The sequence below is a fragment of the Equus caballus genome, chromosome 14, assembly GCF_041296265.1.
Source record: "Equus caballus isolate H_3958 breed thoroughbred chromosome 14, TB-T2T, whole genome shotgun sequence".
NCBI classification, from domain to species: domain Eukaryota; kingdom Metazoa; phylum Chordata; class Mammalia; order Perissodactyla; family Equidae; genus Equus; species Equus caballus.
This window is the reverse complement of record NC_091697.1, coordinates 83,822,115-83,845,535: the sequence shown is the minus strand read 5'-3', so window position 1 is coordinate 83,845,535 and position 23,421 is coordinate 83,822,115. Positions and strand designations below refer to the sequence as shown.

At 36.7% G+C, this 23,421-nt stretch overlaps 1 non-coding gene across 1 annotated transcript; it reads left to right on the top strand.

Annotated features, from left to right (window-relative positions):
- The first annotated feature begins 828 nt into the window (after positions 1–828).
- LOC111767971 (U6 spliceosomal RNA) lies at positions 829–934 on the top strand. Its single transcript, XR_002799933.1, has one exon. It is a non-coding gene; the product is annotated as a U6 spliceosomal RNA (small nuclear RNA).
- The last annotated feature ends 22,487 nt before the right edge of the window (positions 935–23,421 follow it).

The following is a 23,421-nucleotide window of genomic DNA, read 5'->3' as shown; positions in this document are numbered from 1 at the left end:
TCTTGAAAAGAAATGGAGGAGTTTAGGAAACAGCTCTTCTGCTTCTCTCATTAGAAAGAATCCACATGTTATTTTGAAATTTATATCTCAGATCCTTTCCTCTAATATTCCTTAAGGAAGTAAAACAGGGAAAACTAAGAAGTATCATGCATTCGTTAAATGACAAATATATGTCAGGCACTGTGCTCTGTGCTTAGAATTCAAATATGAAATGCATTCTCCTTGCCTTTAAGGAGTGTGTTTTGGGAGTAAGCAGAAAAATATACACACAATTCCAATCAACATAGTAACTGTTATAAAGTCGGTATATAAGAAATGTAAAAGAACCTAAATACTTCTGTCTTAAAGCTCCCACTTGTCCTCTCTCATAACAGCTTATTTATACTGATTTTGAAGATGTGGAGATTACAACAAAGGATATAACATTCCTATGAATTATTTTTCTTTTTTGCAAACCAGGCATGAGATTTAAACAAGGGAAGATTCTGGGAGAAAACCAAAATGAAAGTGTCTATATCCCATTCTGTGAAATTATGTTGCCTATCCCTTCTATTTGGCATTGAATTAAAGAAAAATAGAAGAATTAGCAGGGACTATACATTGGGTTTTGTAGGTTGTGCACTCTACAAAACTACCTGGCAAGATGAGTACGCAAAGGTAAGATCCAGCCTACATTCCACGTGCAGAACCTAGCACCTTGGCATTGGACCTTGTCCACTGGGTCTGTCAATTTTGGATGGGTTTCTTACAGACGAATGACAGCACTGAGTTTTAGGGTGCCCATTACTGGGCATGCTGTCAGAAGTCTGCCCTGATAAAAGATCCCAAGTGCTCTCTTCAGCAGTACATACACTAAAATTGGAATGATACAGAGACATTAGCATGGCCCCTGCACAAGGATGACACCCAAACTTGTGAAGCGTTCCATATTTTTATATCCTGTGTTCATGGATTGGAAGAATTAATATAATTAAAATGGCAATACTACCCAAAGCCATCTCTAGATTTAACACAATCCCCATCAAAATACCAAAGGCATCCTTCACAGAAATAAAAGAAACAATCTTAAAATTTGTTTGGAACTGCAAAAGATTCCAAATAGCCAAAGGAATCCTGAGAAAAAAGAACAAGACTGGAGGTATCACACTTCCTTGTTTCAAACTATACTACAAAGCCATAGTGATAAAAACACTGTGGTACTGGCATAAAAATAGACATATAGACCAATGGAACAGAATAGGGAGACCAGAATTAAATCCTGGCATATACAGTCCACTAAGATTTGACAAGGGAGCAAAGAACACCCAAAGGGGAAATGATAGTCTCTTCAATAAATGGTGCTGGGGAAACTGGAGAAACACATGCAGAACAATGAAATTGGACCCATATCTGGCACCACTCACAAAAATTAACTCAAAATAGATCAAAGACTTAGACATAAGAACTGATACCATAGATTCTAGAAGAAAATATAGGGAAGAAGCTCATTGATATTGGTCTTGACAATGATTTTTTGGACATGACATCACAACCACAAACGATAACAGTGAAAATCAACAAATGGGACTTCACCAAAATCAAAAGCTTCTGTATAGCAAAATAAACAATTAAAAGAATGAAAAGACAACCTACAGAATGGGAGAAAACTTTTGCAAATCATAAATCGGATAAAGGGTTAATATTCAAAATATAAAAAGAACTCATACAATTTAATAACAAAAAAAAGAGTTTGATTAAAAAATTGGCAGAAGAGGGACTGTCCCAGTAGTGTAGCAGTTAAGTTCACATGCTCTGCTTCAGTGGACCGGGGTTCAACAAGTCAGATTTCCAGCGTGGACCTATGCACCGCTTATCAAGCCATGCTGTGGCAGGCATCCCATACATAAAATAGAGGAAAATGGGCACAGATGTTAGCTCAGGGCCAATCTTACTCAGCAAAAAGAGGAGGATTGGTGGCAAATGTTAGCTCAGGGCTAATCTTCCTCAAAAGAAAAAAGAAACAGGCAGAAGAACTAAATAGACATTTTTCTAAAGATGACATCAAAATAACCAACAGACACATGAAAAGATGTTCAACATCACTAATTGTCAGGGAAATGCAAATCAAGACCACAATGAGGTAGCACCTCACATCTGTTATAATGGCTATTATCAAGAAGACAGACAACAGGTGCTGGCAAGGATGTGGTGAAAGGGGAACCTTTATACACCCTTTGTAGGAATGTAACTTGGTCCAACTACTAAGGAAAACAGTAAGGAGGTTCCTCAAAAAATTGAAAATAGATCTATCATACAATCTAGTAATTCCACCTCTGGGTATAGACCCAAAGGAAATGAAAACAGGATTTTGATGAGATATATGGTTATCACAGCATTATTCACAATAGCCGAAAATGGAAACAATCCAAATGCCCATCAATGGATGAATGGGTAAGAAATATGTCAGATATATACACAAGAGAATATTATTCAGCCAAGAGAAAGGAGAATATCCTGCCATTTTGGACAACATGGATGGAGCTTGAGCACATTATGTTAAGCCAGATAAGTCAGACAGGGAAAGACAAGTATTGTATGATATCACTTATATGTGGAATCTAAAAAAGTTAAACCTGTAAAAAACAGAGAGTAAAATGGTGGTTACCAGGGGATGGGGGGAGCAGAGATAAGACTGATAGTGCTTACGGGGACAAACTTGCAGCAAGTAGTATATAAGCCATAGAGATATAATGCACAGTATAATGAATATAGACAATAATATTGTACTATTATTATGTAATGTAATAAATACCCCTACAAGGGCAATCATATTACAATACATAAATGTATAAAAGCAACACAATGTACACTTTAAATTCACATAATATAACATGTCAAATTTATTCAATTGAACAAACAGACACAGATTATTGGGACAGAATAGAGAGCCCAGAAATAAACCCGTGCATATATGGTTAATTAGTTTACCAAAAGGAGCCAAGAATATACAATGGGGAAAAGATAGACTCTTTATAAACACTGTTGAGAAAACTGGACAGCCACATACAAAAGAATGAAATTGGACTCATATGCCACACACAAAAATCAACTCAAAATGGATTAAGGATTTTACTTCTCAATGTCTACTAAGACTTACTGTTACACCACTTCGCTCAACGATCAGAACCTTGAATTGTGTGATTCCATTTATACTCCCAGCCTTTATACTCTTGTTGTCATATATTTTATATGTAAATACATCATAAATCCCACAGTAAAATGTTACAATTTTTTACGTAAAAAAAAAAATAGGGCCAGCCTGGTGGCATAGTGGTTAAGTTCACATGTTCTGCTTCAGCAGCCTGGGGTTTATCGGTTCGATCCTGGGTGTGGACCTACACACTACTCATCACACTATGCTGTGGTGGCATCCCACATACAAAATGGAGGAAGACTGGCACAGATGTTAGCCCAGGGACAATCTTCCTCAAACAAAAAGAGGAAGATTGGCAACAGATGTTAGCTTGGGGCCAATATTCCTCACTAAAAAGAAAAAAAAAACAAAAAATTAAAAAATAAAAAAGCCCCAAAATGAGGTCAAGCATTCTAAAGAACCCATTCAGAATCCCCTTGGAGGATGTGTCTATCCATTTCTCACTTCCCTCTTGGAGAGGATGTGAAAAGGCTCAGATCCTGTAAGGCCTTTGAGAAAATCCATCTTACTTAATAAATGTAACACAGGACATTTAAAGGTTAATTACTGAGAAAAAAATTCCAGATGGCAAGTGTTCCCTTATGTCAAATTAACCCAATTATTTCGCCATGAATCTTACTTTCACTTTGGGGAATTTCACACATCATTAAACACTATCTCTCAAACAGCGAATCCTAGCATCCTCTTCACCACATTTTCATACTCCAACCCAACATGTACCCAAAATACCTTCTCCTGATTCTCTTGGTAGTGATTTGACATACTAAAAGCCTTAAAAAAATTGTTAAACAAACAATGACTTGCTTTAAAACGGTCCTTCTGCCCCAGAGTGTAAAGGCCCTGTTCTATCATGGGCAGCACTGAGAGAGTCAAACCCTGGACTCAATGATTGGCAACCCTCAGAAACAACTTGTCTGGATTTCTCATTTCCTTCCTTCTCTTTGCTAATCTAACCTCTTCCCAGGGGATATTATTTTATGTGCCACCATCAAGGAGTCTTCCTCATAAGTGTTAAAAATAAAAAGTCTGAAGTATCTGTACTCAAGAAGACCAAGAGAGACAGATTTCCATTCTATATCCCACCTGAGCTTTCCCTGATTTCCAGTTTCTAGAAGGAGAAATGTCCCCCGCCCTGAGGTAATTGTTGCAGTGGTGGATCATCTTAACCTTGTGAACAGACTTACCACAGGAGCTTGACTTTCCCAGTCCCACAGGAATTGCTTTCATCTGTATCATGGGGATTCAAGAAGAACTTGAACCACAAGGTTTTCCTAAGAGTCTAACTCTGAATGGAACAGATTAAGAAAGATCTAAACTGTCCATGGATCAAAAAGGAAGAAAATACTATAAGAACTGTCCTCACCAATAGCTAGAAAACAGTCCCAGCTCTCAGTGTTACTGGCCATTCTCCAAGCTCCAGCCCTGACGTGTTTACTAATCCTTCCTAGGCCCTTCCTCAGGACATAGTCTGAAGCCTGTCTCAGCTCTCATGCTTCCCTGAGCAGCTGATTTGTTTATCAATGATCTTTCCAGAACTCTAACTCTAATCTCTGCTCAACAGACCACATTTCTCACTTCAGTTTTTTGTCAGTTTGATTTTCTGGCAATATCATCAACTTCACCAAATCCAACATTTCCGCACTGGAAAAGGGGAAACCCAAAGCCATTACAGTGCAATAGTTGTATCCCTGAGAGTATTAAAGGAATTTTAAATTCTAAAGAAAGAGAAGTTTTTAAAAATTTAATCTAGAGATGTCAATTAGAGAAACATTCACAGAGCCCTGCCTAAGAAGAAATGGTTCATTACATATAGTCACACATCGGAATCACAAAGACAGTGCCTAGTAAACCTGACGGTTTTTGGAGATGGAACATAAAGAATCAGCAGGAGAAATCTGTGGACATATTAGCCTTAGATTTGAGACCTCTTTCAACACAGTACAACACACAAAAGACTAATCTATGGGATCAGAAAATAAGGTGATTTGTGATGAGCACTGGGAACAATCATAGGTAAATATTGGAAGACAAATAGTTTAAGTCAGTGAAATTGCCTTAAAATGAGTAGAGAACTGTTACCCAGATGGGGATCAGTTTTAGACAACTTAACTAACACGTAGGATAAGGGGTGTGGCATGGAATAGCAAAGTGTGCAAGAGCAGACTAGTAAAAGTGAAGTAAAATAGAATGATTTGAATAAAATTAATCTGAACAGAGGTCAATGATTACTACTGAAATACTCATGGAGCAAATACAACTTGTAAGGAAATATATTGAGAGTAGTATACATAGGATAAGAATAAGCAAAGAAATAAAGAAAAATATTCCCAGGGAAACTAAGAGATGGGGCGCTATCTTCCTTATTCTATAGAGATGGCCCTCAGTCCTTGAGAAAGCCATTTCTGGGCCATTAAGCTTACAAGAGGCTTATTTTGCTTTTGAAAAGATGTATACACTTTTCAAAGAGACAGAGAAAACTCACAATTACACGTTTTTAAATCTCTAAGAAAGGGGAGGGGGGAGAAGTCTCTTCCCTTATTTTCAACAGCAAGAACTAAACCTCTTATTTTTAATGTTTTTGCCCTTATAGTGCCAAGTCCTGTTGGAGGCTCCGAGGCTCCACAAATAACATGAAATCACTGCCCTTAAGGAATTTACATTGCATCAGAATAATAGTTTAATCTAATTACTATGTTTTTTCTTTAAGATCATAACATATTAAAATGTTAGTAGAGACTGGCAAACCTTGAATGCAGTGGATATAGTAAGGCATCCAACCTCCATTTCAATTTCCTTTAGCGTGCTTTCCTGTACTACAGAATCTGTAAGGCTAAAAAAAACTAATTGCCCACACTCCCTTGCAGCTATGTCTGGGAGGCAGACAGGAAGCAGAGGCCGTCTTTCTCTGCTTTGGTTACTCCTGTTCACAAGTGACATTATGGAGGCAGTAAAGTTCTTTTCAATGGCAGACCATTGTCCATTCGTTGACTTTATGAGTTTCAAGAGGCAGATGCAGTGGAGAAGGCCAGCGCTGGAAGCTGCGATTTCTTATCCTAGATAGAGACCAGAACAGTGTGTTCTTGGATCTAACAACTTCCATGACAACCTCCTGACTTTCCCACTTACCAGAGGGAGCATTTCACCATGAGCACCAGTTCAGTGATCTTGTTCAAAAAGACATTCACAGTGTTCCAGAGCCACTCCTCCAGGCCTTTCAGTGGTTTAGTAAGACTTTAATTCCCTCTATATTAAATCTATTTTTATTTAAAAGATCTAGAGTAGAGGCTGTCCTGGTGGCATAGCAGTTAAGTTTGCATGTTCCAGTTCGGCAGCCTGGGATTTGCTGGTTCAGATACTGGGCACAGACCTACACATCACTTATCAAGCCATGCTGTGCCAGGTGGCCCACATATAAAAGTAGAAGAAGATGGGCATGGATGTTAGCTCAGGACTAATCTTCCTCAAAAATACATACATATATATAGAGATATATATATATATCTAGAATAGTTTCTATTTCCTACAACTTAGTCTCTCATCTTAAAGTCCATTGTTGTTTTATTTTGTTTGTTTTAATCAGTCTTTTATAAACTGAAAGCACTAATACAGAGACAACAATTACATGGAGAAAAGAAGTATCAGTCCAACCAGATTTTATTAATATATTAATCCAGGATGCAATAGTCAAAACCATAAATTTTCTTAAATAAATTGCTTTTATAATCCTTTGTTTTGTTATTTTAATATATACAATATATGTTAGGCTCATTAAAGCCAATGGCTATCTTCTCTTTACAATGTTTTACATATATTGCTTATGAGATCAGAGATAAAAGTAGATATAGCAAGCATTAATTCAGAACTTTCTTCTCTTTTTAAAAGTCATTATTTTTAAATGAGACAATGAGTAAATAAATATAAGTAGGTTAAGAAATTCTAAGTAAATTATAATATTCTCTTATTCAGCCCATTATTTGCAAAGTAGCAAAAGTTAACTCTTGCGTCACATTCATATTTCATTCATATTCAACTCACTGAGTATTGACATTTATGAAATAGAGGCATATTGCAAATAAACATATTTCATTTACAAAGTATTTTCTTTACAAAGGCCACTAATGCCTGATAAAAATTTCCCCTCTGCACTAGTAGAATCTAGGGAGTGCTTGCAAATATATGCAGATCCTGAGTTATCAACAGCTGTATTCCAATAGCTCATTGATAAGGTAGCTGTGTGAACATTTATAAACCTCTTTTAATACAGGATGTTAGAAATTATGGATCAAATCTATACTACTAAAATTCAGATATGTTGCTGAAATGATATTTACCTTCTTTCTTAGGAAGTAAGACATTGTTTTATCATATTGATTTCATTGGAAAACTTAGACATTTTCATTTTTCCTATGAGACACTGGGATCTTCTTCATGCCCCTTGTCTTTCCTAGTATAGTGAACCTGAACTACAGGGATTTCTCTAATTTCTTCCTTAGAATGTCTATTCTACACAACACTTAAAATTGTTCATTATGATTATTCATGGAAATTCCAGGATAGTGTAGAAAGTTTTTTAGGGTAAGCATCAGTCTACAAACAGAAAATATAGCCAGAGAGACTGAAGACTTCAGCTACTACTTAAGAGCCAGAGATAGAGATAGGCAACAGCTTAAGGCTGTCCTAGTATTACAATCAAGGTCCAATGTCATCCAAGGCTGTGTTAATAAACAGTGAATCAGAAAATCAAACTTAGAAAATTCAGGATAGTAAGAGGCATGCATACAGGACTTCAAGACCAGCCACTTAGTTTTTATTGTCTCTTGAATGTTCATTTATATTCAGTCATTCAGCAAATGTTTATTGATGATGTCCCAGGTAAAATGTACATAGAGGGTGGAGTAGTATAAAGAAGTTGGAGATAAATCAGAAAGGACAATTGTAATGAAGTCTGCATCAAAGATAGGTAGATTGGGGTGAAAACTTTCAAAAAGAGGACAACATATGCAAATCATGAGGAAAATTTTGTCAAAATATGCATGTCCTCCTCCAGCTCATCCTAGATTCTGATGCAACCTTTGGAGACAGGAACTGAATATGCATATTTGAAAAAATTTCTGACAACTATTTATGCCTCATTCCTTTCAGAAGCACCCGTCTAGCACAAGAAAATGCTGGCAGAAAGTGAAAAGCCATTAGAGAGGAAAAGGGAGATTTCACTTGGTATTGAAATGGGGGATCCATTACTTCTGAGAGTATCAGAGGAAGCCTAATGAGAGGGTCAACATTTCATCTGGATATTAAAGGATAGAAATAGTTTAAACAGGGAGTAGAAAAGGACATGTCAGGCGGAATATATCACCCATGGCCCTTGGTTAATGTAAAAATGAAGATAAAATCAGTAATAAAAAGACATCAGAACACAACCAATCAGTTTTCTGAGGCCTAGTTTTCACAGACAAGGAAACAATTACAAGCTGAAGCACCCCAATCCACAAACAGAACACACCAAAAATGCTTTCCATTAAGGGTGACAGGCCTGAGGACTGCATCGGGTCACAGCAACTGACCCAGAGATCTGATAGCCCACCAAAGGAGATGAGTAGTTCTGACAGTCATCTCATAATGAGAAAAAGATAATACTGCAAACACCAATAAGAATTATCAAGAGGCTATACAAGATAGCCCGTGAGGGGCTGGCCCAGTGGCACAGCAGTTAACTGTACACGTTCTGCTTTGGCAGACCGGGGTTCACCGATTTAGATCCCGGGTGCGGACATGGCACCGCTTGGCAAGCCATGCTGTGGTAGGCATCTCACATATAAAGAGGAAGAGGGGCATGGATGTGAGCTCAGGGCTAGTCTTCCTCAGAAAAAAGAGGAGGATTGGTGGCAGATGTTAGCACAGGGCTAATCTTCCTCAAAAAAATAAAAATGATAGCCGGTGAATCTAGGAGCTGGACACCTGGGCTGTGTCTGTTCTGAAAGAAAATAGTGCTCACTCAGTGCTGTTTCTAGTTATACTTGCCTACATACCATGTTCAAATGTAATTGTGTTTTTCCCCCAACAGGAAAATAAGAGTACTTATTTCACACAAGACAGGTGTAAGTAACAAAAAAAAAATGCTTCTCAAGGGTTTCCCAAGAAAAATGTAAAAAAATCACATATAGACCTCTATTTTCATCTTTTTATCAGTGCAATTTTGATCAACATACCACTTAATTTGTGGTATTTTTCCAAAAAATGGATGAAGATTTACAGAGAATCTGTATACATATACATTCTACTTCATTTTTTTTTTTTTTTTAAAGATTTTATTTTTTCCTTTTTCTTCCCAAAGCTCCCCGGTACATAGTTGTGTATTCTTCGTTGTGGGTTCTTCTAGTTGTGGCATGTGGGACGCTGCCTCAGCGTGGTCTGATGAGCAGTGCCATGTCCGCGCCCAGGATTAGAACTAACGAAACACTGGGCCGCCTGCAGCGGAGCACGCGAACTTAACCACTCGGCCACGGGGCCAGCCCCACATTCTACTTCATTTTTAAAGTATGCTGTGTTTTTTCCAAACTTAATTGTATCAGTGCAATGCTCTTAAGGCTTCTAATTAGATTATTAAAAATTCCACTAATTAATCTCTGCTGCTATTCCTTTGTAGAGGAATTAAGATTCTTGCTTAAGAAATCATAAACTACTAGCATGGTAATTATACCAATATCTTAGTGAGGTAAGAAAAAATTTTTTTCCAGATTTAATGCAATTTAAATACTCATATCTACCCCAGTAATATCAGATTTTTGTAAGCATCAATTCATGCCTTAAATGGAATGATTTCCAGCTCTCATATTGAGAGGGAAAGCCTTCCTTTCATTTGGGAGATGTATTGCTGAGCAGCAGCAAGGATACCGCTATGTAAGTGAGGAAGGAAGGAACGGAAGGAGGCTCCAACACACAGGAGGCAAAGGGAGCAGCAGTAAGAGGCCTAAGGAGAAACACGAAAAAATCCAAGATTCTGATTTTAATGTGATGAATTACAAAAGGAAAATGGCAAACAATTTTCTAAGCTTCGTAATAAAAGCACCTACATATACCGCCCTTATTCCAACCTTTGAAATACTCTCACCAAAGCAACCATATTAATGTCTTCAATTTTTTAAAGTTAATTTTATTTTTTTGTAGGGGAAGAGTCACCCTAAGCTAACATCTGTTGCTAATATTTCTCCTTTTTGATTCCTTTCCCCCTCCCAAAGCCCCAGTACACAGTTGTATATAGTCGTAAGTTCTTATGATTCTTCTATGTGAGCCACCACCACAGCGTGGCTACTGACAGACAAGTGGTGTATGTCCACATACCCAGGAAAGGAACCTGGGCTGCCAAAGCAGATTGTGCCGAACTTTAACCACTAGGCCATCAGGGATGGCTCATTAAAACCCAATGTTACCTCAGCTAGTTTCTTCAAAGTAATCTCATTTCTGAGATTATGTAATTATTCTCTAATAACATAGCCCTCCCTACTTTATTTCTATTGGCTTAATGCGCTGTTAGAAACATTTTACATTTCTATTAAATAAGATAACTTACCTTCCATTAAATCAGGAATTTTTTTTCCTTAATGTTTTTGGTAGTTTGCTTTGGTTAGTTGTCTTATAAATGTTGTTACCCTAAAACGCCACATTAATTTTACTTTAATAAAAACCTATAATAGATTTTATTAAAAACCTATAATCTCATCTTTGTGCACATCAAATCAGACTAAAAATAGAATAAATTAAAACCTGTATTACATTGACATTTTTAATGTACTATTTTCACATCTCCAGTCAGTGCTCCAAATCATTAAGTTTGGATGGTAATGATTAGTGATAATAGCAAAAACAAAGGCATTGCCTGCTATTTGCCTAGGGAGCTATGCATAGATCATCCTGAAAGTTTAGTTATTTTTTAGAAGTAGCCAGAGGCTGACTCAGAGCATATATTTTGCTGGTAGATAAATGTTTAATAACATTTACCTTCATCTACAATATTAACTTCCCATTAAGGGTCTATACTACAAATAAACATACACTGATTTTGTGCTGTTTCCCTTGGTCAGAGTATCTAGTAAGTTGTCATTATTCATTTTTCTGTATTCTGTATTATATATGATAACCTATATATGCCATCGTCGATGAAAGAAAACAAAACAAAATTCTATTATTAACGTGAAAAATTGTCTTCATTAAAACTTTTTGTTTTAGGGGCTGGCCCTGTGGCTGAGTGGTTAAGTTCGTGCGCTCCGCTGCAGGCGGCCCAGTGTTTCATTGGTTCGAATCCTGGGTGCGGACATGGCACCGCTCATCAAACCACACTGAGGCAGCGTCCCACATGCCACAACTAGAAGGACCCACAACGAAGAATATACAACTATCTACGGGGGGGCTTTGGGGAGAAAAAGGAAAAAAATAAAATCTTTAAAAAAAAAACTTTTTGTTTTATATTTACAAAAAGAGGCAAATACAAATTATGAAGACACAACCTTTCCCTGCAACAATATATTTAACGTTTTCACATGAATGTTTTCACTTGAATGTTTTTGTATGAATGTTTTCATATGAATGCCTAAGTAAGAAAGTTCTAGTCCAGAGAGTCATCTTAAATGAGCAGTGGCAACCAAAGGAAAAAGATTAAATGGTCCTTTGATTGTGCCCGACTCTCAAAGAGATCATGAAATAAAATGAAATTTTACAACTAATTTTTATTATTAAATTCTTAATTTTTAAAAAGAGATATATGTATCCATGTGAGCCTAAAATAGTGCCTGTCGCAAAGGAGGTGTTCAATAGATTTGAATACAGAAAATATTAATATGTTATCAATAGCTTGTAAGGGGTCTTGAAACAAGATAGTTCATTGGTTTATGTTCTAGCAAATTCTACCTTTTCTTTTAGCCAAGAGCAAATATTCATTTTGTATATTAAAACAATATTAACAAACTGTTTAAAGAAGCAAAGAAAATAGTAGCTCTAGGCTAGGATTAATTTGCTTGAAGGAGAAAAGAGCTTCATGTATTTTTGACAATTAATAAGCATGAATAAAAAGAGAAATAATATTATAACAGTGTGAGATAGTAGGTGAAAGCAGAAGGAATATAATTATCCAGAGAAATGAAAACCTTGGCATTCCAAAGAAAAGGTATGATTAGGGATGGAGAGGAGAAAAGTATCGATTTAGTGCTTTGTTGTTTTCATACACTAAAAGTTCTGAAGTCCAAGAGTGACTTAGGACACAGGGTTCAAACTTTCCTTTTATTTAACAGGCACATATTGAGGTAAGGAAAGAGTAGAGAGCATAGCACATGTATGATGGCTTGGAGTCCAGGTGAGGGTTACAATTTTATTTTGTTTTATTTTATTGCTGAGGAAGATTCACCCTAAGCTAACATCCACTGCCAATCTTCCTCTTTTTTGTATGTGAGCTGCCACCACAGCATAGCCAATGACAGACTAGTGGTTTAGGTCCTTGCCTGGGAGCCAAACCCAGGTCACCGAAGCAGAGTATGACAAACTTAACTACTAGGCCACCAAGGCTGGCCCGGGGGTTACAATTTTAAACAGTGTTCAGGGAATTCTCTATAAAGAAGACATTTGAGTAAAGAAGACATTAAGTAAAGGTAGAGATATTTCTTGGTATCAACAAGTGGTCAATGATCACGAAATATTTAACCTATTATTAAACATGACTTTTGTATTCACCATCATCAGCAAAGGAGTATAAATGATTAAATATTACCATATTCATAACTTCTGTGCTTTTTGGGAAGTAAAGGAGGGAAGAGTTGAAAAGGGAAGGAGAGTATAAGGAGAGATTACAGATGATAAAAGTCAAACAAAACCCTACAGCCATTGATATCTACATAACATTATATATTTATTCTTTAAATATTTGTGATTTTCCTATCTTGCATATATTTGAGTCAGTCAACTACTACTGCATAAATAATATTAATTCAAGAATTTTAAGAACATAATGCTTGGTTTTCTCGAAACTTCACGAAGATTATAACCTCCCTAAGAGATAATGTAGAATAGAGTATCATTTTAAATATAGATAGGAGAAAAATCACTCTCTGAACCTGCAATTTTAATTTCAATAATAAGTAGCAACATATTAATATTTGTACTACATTTCCTTGGCATGTTCTCATTTGAATGCCTGAAAAATATATCAACTATATGGATTTTAACATGAATTGTAGTTTTAAAATAGAATCCCAGACTCCATTTTGCAGGGAACCAAGAAGTAATACCAAGAAAATGTGATTAATGTCTAATGTCAATTCTGCTAATGAATACAAGGCCTCTAGAAGCGTTTGTGCGTTATTTTTATGTCTCCTCTTGTGAGAATATGCAAATTATGGCTAAAAGCAAACAACACAAGCTCATTTGTCCATCCTGATTCCTGCGTGTTCAGGGGATTGCCTCATACGGCCAAAGGTTTGCTTAGCTGACAACTGAGATTTAAAGAAAACTAACGAGAGGAAACAAGCTCCAAGTGGTGTGCAGCTCTGTTGCCAGCTCACGGTGCTGTTCAGTCACACTCGGCTCTGTGAACAACTCAGAGCAAAGGCTCTCCATTGGCTTTATTCTGGCTTGTTATCAGCCCCAAACAACGCTGAGCAGTGGGCGATGCAGCAATCTTTTCTCCTGGTCACCCAGGACAGAGCCGGAGTTTTCATCTTCCCTCTTCCACGAAGTATTCAGCTGTCTTTTCCTATTGGAGCTTGATCTGTTCTTCTCTCTCTCTGAGTGGCTTTCCACTTCATTCTGTACTCGAGACTTTGTATCAAAAACCAGAAGAGGAATCAATTTGAGAGTCCGACCTGGATATTTGTGGTATTTTTCAACCCTAAATTGTATTTCTGGAAGTATATTTGTTATTTTGTGGTTAGTGTGGAGTGTGCCCAAACCTATGGTTCACAAGTGTCTGTAGCACTCTGAGCTCCGGAAGAAATGACAAACACAGGCTTTCTTCTTCATATAATCCACCAAAATAACACAATTCTCTCCAAGGGAAAGGATATACTAAACACTGTAGAAATTATTTACCAATAATTTGCCTATAGGATTTATGAAAACCAGTAGCCTTTCTTATAATTCCCACACTAAAAAGCATAACTGTGGCAAATGACTTGTTTTGATACTCCACTTTTAAGGACCACAAAAAAAAGGTGAAAGAAAGTTTAGGGCTATTTGATATGACTGAAGATGAGATAAAGATTCTGTGCCTCTGGGATTACAAAATTTTATTCATTGAAATGTCCTGTTTTACTTGAACGTATGAAACTAAATCGCCCAAGAAAATGCTATCAACCAGCCAGGTCATTGTTTCCGGCCACGTTTTGGATTAGGCTCATCTGCTACGGGTCAAAAATGATCAGTGAGTCCAAATGTCTCCTCTGAGTAGTTTCCAGTCTGGGAAGCAAAGTCAAGTCTTGGAGTGAATCCACGCTCCATGACACAGACCCTCCCAGGTCATTCAGGCCCTCCCAGGTCATAGCCTAATTGTTTCAAAGATCATTTGTCATATCCCAACCTCCACACAGATTGGATTCTTGCCTTGAATAATACCCTTTCCTCTCCTCTGGGATCCAAGGCACAGTTTAAATCTAGCACATACCCTCCCTCCACAGTCAAACCTTTTTGACAATTCTAGTCACGGAAGCCTCTCTCCATTATTCATTCTCTAAACTCATTTTGAACTGGCTGTCTTTCCCAAACAATTTAACAATTAGGTATATATTACTAAGTTTCCTGAATTGTACATAATTTCTCCAAAACACTGTGTTTGATTGGAATATAGAAATCATAACCTTGTTTTCTAATATACACCAGTGACTACCACAAGAGTAAGCACGTAGTGAGAACTCAGTAAATGCCTGTTCGTTTGAGAATTGTAAAGTTGGTGAAGAAATAGTGGCTCCAGTATGAATAACTTAATGGTTAAGACCAAATGCTGCTTTAAAAATTCTAGTTTAGTCTTTAAATAGAACGCTCTATATCTGGTCCTACTCAAGAACCCTGCCATGTATTAAAGTTCTATTTTTATAAATAATTGTAGATGAAATTGTGGATAAATGCTTTCATGCTCAGTTGTTCTGGGAAATGCTTAACATTTTCAAATAATGCAATTCACTTTTCCAATGCATAACAGGTTTTTAAAAAGCTATTGCCAAAAATTGTTTACATAAAACTTCTTTGTCCTCAAAGAAATCTGACATTCAACTAGAAACACGCATGTTTCTCTTGGTCTCCATTAGCTGCTCTTAATCCAGAAATGTTCATTTTATTCCTTAAAAGGAAACACACTGATATACTCTTTATAGTAAATCAAATGTTTTAACTCAGCATTTAACATTCTTCTCATATTATTATTTCATGTTCCAGAGATTACATTGAGCCCAATACTTGTATTTTAAAAAACTGTCTTGAATAAATGCAGAAATCATGATCTCTCCTCTCTCACTAAGTGATTGCTACTAAAAAATTTTGTAGATACACGTAGGTGTTTAATATACCATGACAAGTGGGTGGCTTAATTTGATCGAATTTCTTGATATTCTAGCATATTGATTGTGTAGGTCACCTTAATATGCATCCTTATAGCAACCCTTAGTTTTCCTTTGCTATATTGATATTTCGTTATATGTATAACAATTGATTAGATATGCGCATAATTATTTAATGTCTGTTCTCCACACTAGGATCCATAAGGGCACAACTCATGCTTGTTTTGTTTATTTTTGCATCCTCAGTGCTTAAGGGTTACATTCACTGATGGGGCTCAGGGTAGGCCTCCTAAACTATCCCATTTTGTCATATTGATTATTTGAACTTAAAGTTATGTAAGAAACAGCCAGTGCAAGAAGGATACTCTGACCCTCCTCTCTGCACCCTCTCAAAGCAGGAAATAAGTCTCCCATGTGAAGGGTATCCTCCCTTCACCAGGAGGGGAGATAGACAGCCTTATCTCCAGAGACAGGGAATTCAGGGTTGAGAGAACTACATAAACAAACCCTGCTTAGTTTCTTCTCTAATTAGTACCAAAGCCTGAGTTTCTTTGTCTCATCAGTTCTTCACAAATTGTTTCTTTGTTCAAAAGATATAAAAGCTTGCCTGCTTTGGTCACTTCTTTGAGTTTTCATATTTCTATGAGCTCCATACATATGTAATTAAATTTGTTTTTCTCCCGTTACTCTGTCTTATGTCAATTTAATTATTAGGCCAGCTAAAGAACCTAGAGGGATAGAGGAAAACTTTTTCTTCCTCAAAAGCACAAAATACGTTCTCAACAAATATTTGTTGAAAAATGACTGAAAAGAAAAATTCTGGTTTCGGCTGCAATTGCAAAGGGTTTCAAAGCATACTGCCATCCTTACAACAAGAAAAGGCTGCAGAAATTGAAAATCAGTGACTTTATGGATTTGTTAGAAAACTGAGGTCACAGGACAAATTGCCAGTCCAATCCGGAGAGAAATGCATATCCAGAAAGACACACATTCAACCAAGATCCGCTCAGCAGAAGCCACTGAAGCCATAAACTGGTCGGGATATTTAAATGATAATTGTGTCAAGTAACTGGAAACTCAGTGAGGATTAGCATGAGAGTAAAACGTTTCTTGGGGCTGCATTCTTCTATGGGGGAGGTATTCACATGTCCCTGGGTTTTGCTTCTAGGACCCCATCACATTTTCACAGTGAGGATTCAAGAAATATCCCCTCTTGGCCCAGGATGGGGTAGAAGAAGAGTAACCACTGTGAAACACAGGCAGACTTGTCCGTTACAAAAGGACGTCATCAGGACGCAATTCTGAAACCTTATCCCAGCTGTAGGAAGGTAATTACTCCATACTCCAGCCCCCTCTTGCCTTCACATCTCACTTAAGAGGGAATAAAACAGGGAACAGGGCTTCAAAAAATACATTTGGAAAACTGTAGGAGAAAAAAGCTATATACCACTGGAGGAGTAAAATAAACATTTGTGAAGGGTAAAGACACAAGCTCCAAGACACAGGTGCATTAAATAACTGAGACTAAATCAGAATATTTTAGGATGTTCAACCTCACTCACATCCTAGCGCCCTACCAACAAGCCTCCAGTAGAACAACAGTGTACCACAGATGAGAGAATTGGAGGACATGTACTCTCTTTGAGTAACAGTACATAGCCAAGCCCTAAAGCCAAGAGGGAAGAAAAACAAGGACATTAGAGCAGTCTGAAGACTCTGGTGCCAATAACTAACACAAACATTAAACATAGCCTGACTCCTAGCCAGATCTTAATCCATGAATGAAAAATTGATAAGTTGAACTTTATAAGACTTTTTAGAACTTGCCATAAAAAAGACACTGTTAAGAGAATGAAAAGACAAGATACATACTGGGAGAAAATATCTGCAAATCACATATCACAGTAATTATTTTTTTTATTTTTTTATTTTTTTTTTTTAGATTTTATTTTTTCCTTTTTCTCCCCAAAGCCCCCCCGGTACATAGTTGTGTATTCTTCGTTGTGGGTTCTTCTAGTTGCGGCATGTGGGATGCTGCCTCAGTGTGGTCTGATGAGCAGTGCCATGTCCGCGCCCAGGATTCGAACTAACGAAGCACTGGGCCGCCTGCAGCGGAGCGCGCGAACTTAACCACTCGGCCACGGGGCCAGCCCCCACAGTAATTATTTTTATACAAAATATACAAGGACCTCTTGAAACTCAACAATAAGAAAACAAAAATCCTAACTAAAATATAGGCAAGAGATCTGAACAGACACTTCACCAAAATGATGTATAGAGGGCAAATAAGTATCTGAAAAGATGTTCACTGTCCTTTCTCAGTAAGAAATTTAAAGACATCACTAGATACCACTGTACACCTATTAGTATGGCTAAAATAAAAAAAAACTGACAATAGCAAGTGCTGACGAGCACATGTAGCAAAAAGAACTCTCGCTCACTGCTGGTGGGACTACTTATCACTCTGGAAAAGAGTCTGGCAGTTTGTTATGAAGATAAACATAATCTTAACATATAATCTAATTAATTGTGCTCTCAGATATTTATCCAACATTTTGAAAATGTAAGTCCACAGGAAAATATGCATTGTAAAGATACATACAACTTTATTCATAATCACTAAAATTGGAAACAATCAAGATGTCTTTCAATAGGTGAATGAATAAAGAAATAATGGAATATTATTCAATAGTAAAATTAATGAGCTACCAAGACATACAGAAACATAGATGAATCATAAATACATATTGCCAAGTGAAAGAAGTCACTCTTAAAGACTCTATACTGTATAATTCCATTTGTATGACATTCTGGAAAAGGTAAAACTATAGTGATAGTAAACAGACCAGTGTTTTCACCAGAGGTTTTGAGAGGCGGAAGGTTGAATAAATGAAAGGGGATTTTTTAGAGTAGCAAAACTATTTGCTACTGTAATGATGAATACATGACACTATCTATTTGTCAAAACCCATGGAACTTTCCTGCACAAAAAAAATGAAGCTTAATTATGCAAATTTTTAAACATCATTTAGAAGGTTGGAGGATCTCAGGATGAAACTCAGACTTAGTTTGTGACAAAACAATCTAACAATATTACAAGTCTATTAAATACCTTAAGTGAAGGGATGAGGAAAATGTGCTGACCTAAGAAACTTCAGAAGTAAGTGGTGACTGCAAGACCAAAGGCTTACTGTATAAAAGAATGCAGCCCTAGTATATAGAACTGCATAGAAGCAGCGTCCTCTAGCTTGTAAACTTGTTTCCCCAGGGTTGTGGTTTAAAAATTCTTAAACTCCTATACATGTACATGAAAACAGAAAATTAATTGTATGCCTGGTGGATGGTAGGAGCCAGGTTTCTCATTAACATGGGAGGTTACAGACAAGCAAGGGTGAGAGGAAAGCAGGGTCCATATGGTACTGGCAGACTTGGAAATATCAGTATGAACTCGGATTTAGCTTAATTTAGATACAGATGAATACATGTAGAAATATTTATGCATATGTATATATACATGGGTTAGTATATACACATATTTCCTTGTTCTGTGAGCTGAGATGCACAGAAGCAATGGTACCTAAGTAGCACCAAGCACACTTGGTGACCAGATCTTGGTTTCTAATACCATTCTCCAGTAAAAGGAACCAGGGTTCTCTGGAGAAATGGCTCAGATAAGGCACGAACATCTTGTAGGAGCAGAAAACATGGAAGTGCTAAAAAAGAAACACAAGAAAAATGGTGGTATGTCAAAGGAGACAGGAGCCAAATGAAAGAGCTCCCAGTAGCCAAAGCTGAAAGAATTTGAGAAACAAAATTAACGAAGTAGCATTACATTGTAACCCAAAGTATAGAATTTATATCTGAGAGTTCAAACTGATATAATGATTGAATAAACAAGTAAGTGGGGAGCACAGACCTTTGCAGAGAATTCCAAATAATTTATGTAGATACTTACCCCTTAAGGAAGTGGAACACAACTCCTTATTCCATAAAAGTGTAGGCTGCACAGTGTGACTTCCTTTCAAAGATTACAGTAAGGAAGGGGCAGGAACTGAGCAAATTTATATTGGAGAAACCTGCCGCACATTATCTCAGCCAGGTGATCAATGCTGGCATCCACAGCGATAAAGCAATAGTACACACCCTTCATGGGATGTGATCAAAATGGCACTTTACATCTTTATCTTTCTCATAAAATCCCATAACCTCAGTATAATCATGAAGAAACATCAACAAATCCCAAATGAAAGCCATTCTACAATACCTGGCCAGTACTCCTCCAAACTGCCAATGTCATCGAAAACAAGGAAAGTCTGAGAACCTTAACAGCCTAGCGGAGCCTAAGGAGACATAACTACTAAAGGTAAGGTGACATCCTGGGTGAAACGCTCATCAAAAAATATTTAAGTGGTTGTTAGGTAAAAACCAAGAAAGCCTGAATAATGTATGGATTTTAGTTAATAATAATGTATCAATATTGGTTCATTACGTCTGACATATATACTAATATAACCTGTTAAGAGGAAAATCTGGATGTAGAGAATATGAGAACTCTATGTTATCTTCTCGATTTTTATATCATTCTAAAACTATTTTAAAAGTTTATTTAAAAATGAAGTTTACAATACAGTATTTTTAACTGTAGTCATATTGCTGTAATTACATCAGCAGAAATCTGCTAGAAGTCTTCTAACCTATGAAAATAGTATATTATTCCATTTATTTCGGTTGTCTTAATTTCTTTCAGCAAGGCTTTATAGTATGTAGGATACAGGTGTCCTACTCTTTAACAGATTTGTCTCTAAGTATTTTATTTCCTTTTTTTTTTTTTTTGATGAGGAAGACCAACCCTGAGCTAACACCCACTACCAATCCTCCTCTTTTTGTTGAGAAAGATTGGCCCTGAGCTAACATCTGTGCCCATCTTCCTCCAACTTATATGTGGGATGCTGCCACAGCATGTCTCGATAAGTGGAGCGTAGGTCTGCACCTGAGATCCGAACCAGCGAACCCCAGGCTGCCAAAGCAGAGAACATCAATTTAACCAATGCACCACCGGCCAGCCCCACCAATCTTCCTCTTTTAGCTTGAGGAAGATTGTCACTGAGCTAACATCTGTGCCAATCTTCATCTATTTTATGTGAGGTGCCACCACAGTGTGGCCTGGCAAGTTGTGCTAGGTCCATACCCGGGATCCAAACTTGCAAACTCCATGCCGCTGAAGCAGAGAGCACGAACTTAACCATTACACCACCAGGCCGGCCCCTGTGTATTTTATTTCTTAATGCTGTTTTAAATGGTACTTTTGAAACTTTCAGTTTCTCATCGTTCCTTCGTTGTAATATAGAAATACATTTGATTTTTGCATATAGATACTACAAACTTGCTAAACTCACTGAATAGTTTTAGAAGCTTTTTTGTTTTGAAGATTCCACTGGCCTTTATCCATAGATGACTGTGTGAAAAAGAAAACTGAAAAAAAGGCAATCTTGTGTGTTATGTTCCAATCCCCATGCCTTTTTTTTTGCTTGCCTCATTGCACTGGATAAAAACTGTAGTATAATATGTAAAATAAGTAGTGCAATCAGACATCATTGTCTCTTTTCTGATCTTAGGGAGAAAGCATTCAGTCTTTTACCAATACGTGAGATGTTGGTTGTAGGATTTTTGTAGATGTTCTTTATCGAGATGGACTAGCTTCCTTTTATTCCTAGTTTGCTGACAATTTTTATCAAAAATGGATGCTGTATTTTGTCAAATGCTTTTTATGATTATACTGAGTTATTTATATGATTTTCCTCTTTTGGTTTGTTGACACAGTAAGTTACACTGAGTGATGTTTCACGTGTTGAATCAATCTTGCTTTCCCCAGATAAATCCCATTGGCCACCATGTATTATTCTTTTTTATCTTTTGTTGGATTTGTTTTGCTAAAATTTTGTTAGAATTTTCACATCTATGTTCACGGGAGATATTAATCTATAGTTTTCTTTTCTCAGAATATCTTCAACAGGTTTTGGTATCAGGGTAATCCTGGTCTCAAAGAATAATTTGGAAAATCTCTCTCATAAGGCAAGAGTTTAAGAAGGGTTATAGTCACAAATTCCGTCAGGATTTAAGAAACATATAATCAAAAATCTACCTACTCAGGAAGAACAACATTTTCAACTGTCTTCAGTAGAAGGTGGAAATTGCACTTTTCTAAAGAATTGCAGTTTTCAAATATTTTCCCAGTTATATAGTTATATCTCTCTTACTACATGATGAAATTTCCCCAGGAATTTCACTGTTTTTCAATATCTAGTCATTACACTTTGTTTTCAATAGTCAGTTAAATACAAGTCGGTATGTACAGCATCATGCTATTGGAGAACTAGAAACTTTTTTAAAACTCTCCTTGGTGTTTGTAAAGCAGGGTCTCATGACTGGTGACTCCAAGGTGAGCTCTATGTTGAGTGTGACAAAACTCAGAGCTGAGTCAAGAGAAAACTCTGAAGTTAATGCCTTCTGTAAATTTTTTATTCAATTTATTGAACTTCAACTTCCAAAAGGGCAGGGAAAACTTCTCCATATGTGAATCTCTACAAGTATCTTGCAAAGTGTCTTGAAAGAAGTTTGTGCTAAATACATATTTGTTAGAAGAGAACTTGGTGCCTTGCTAGAAATATTTGTTCGAGGCCTCATTGGAGGAATGTGCAAATCTGAGAATATAAGAGCCAGCACGTCTCTTCATTCTGTTGTCCTCTCCCCCATCCCTGTGCTCAGGGATACGCCTCCTATTCTGATTAGTCTTTCCATGGAGTGTTTAGACTCCGTACTTCTTCCTCTCCCTATCCTTTCTATACATAATCAAATATTCTGTCCATTTTTACAAGGAACTCAAAATGCACATTATGATATTAACACTTGTTAGCAGGTAAGCTTTTCCAAAACAACAAAAGTGTAATGAAGTTCTGTTAGCAAATATTTTTGCATCAACAGTAGATACAAAAGAGACATGTGGGGTCTTTCATGTCCATATAATGAAATTATGTGATTTATTTATAAACCAATTAAGTCACTTATTTATTTTTCCTTTATTCAACAATTTTATGCCACTCTGTAGGCTCTGGTCATACAATAATGAATGAGAAAAAAAAAGAAGTAGGCTTTCTACCAGGAGCCTAAAACTAATGGGTAGGGTTAGACAATAAATAACTAAATACATAGAATGCAGTAAATTCATAGTGTGATAAGTGCTATAGTAAAATAAACAGATACATGAGAGTTAGAAAGCCGGGGTATGTTAATTAAGATAGAGTGATCAAGGAAGTTAACATCCAGGACTGTGACATTTGAACTGAAACAAGAAGTCAGCTATTCTGTTGGCTTTCCATAAGGTCCCTTCCTTTTTACTTGTTGTAAATTGTACCCAATAGATTTATCCTCCTTCATTCAGTCATTTAAATATCTGTTAAATACTACCCTAACCAGGATACAATATTGATTTGAGCCACATAACAGGTGATGGAAATTTAATCAAATGCTACTTTTTTTTTAACTTTTTGACATATAGAGACATATGACCCACGAGTCCTTTGCCTCACTCTCAGTGGCTGGTTTTTTCAAGTCTTTATGTCTTCTTCAGAAACAAACAGAATATCCTGTTTTCAGACTCTTCTTCTGTCCGTTATACATTATTTATTCAAATTACTA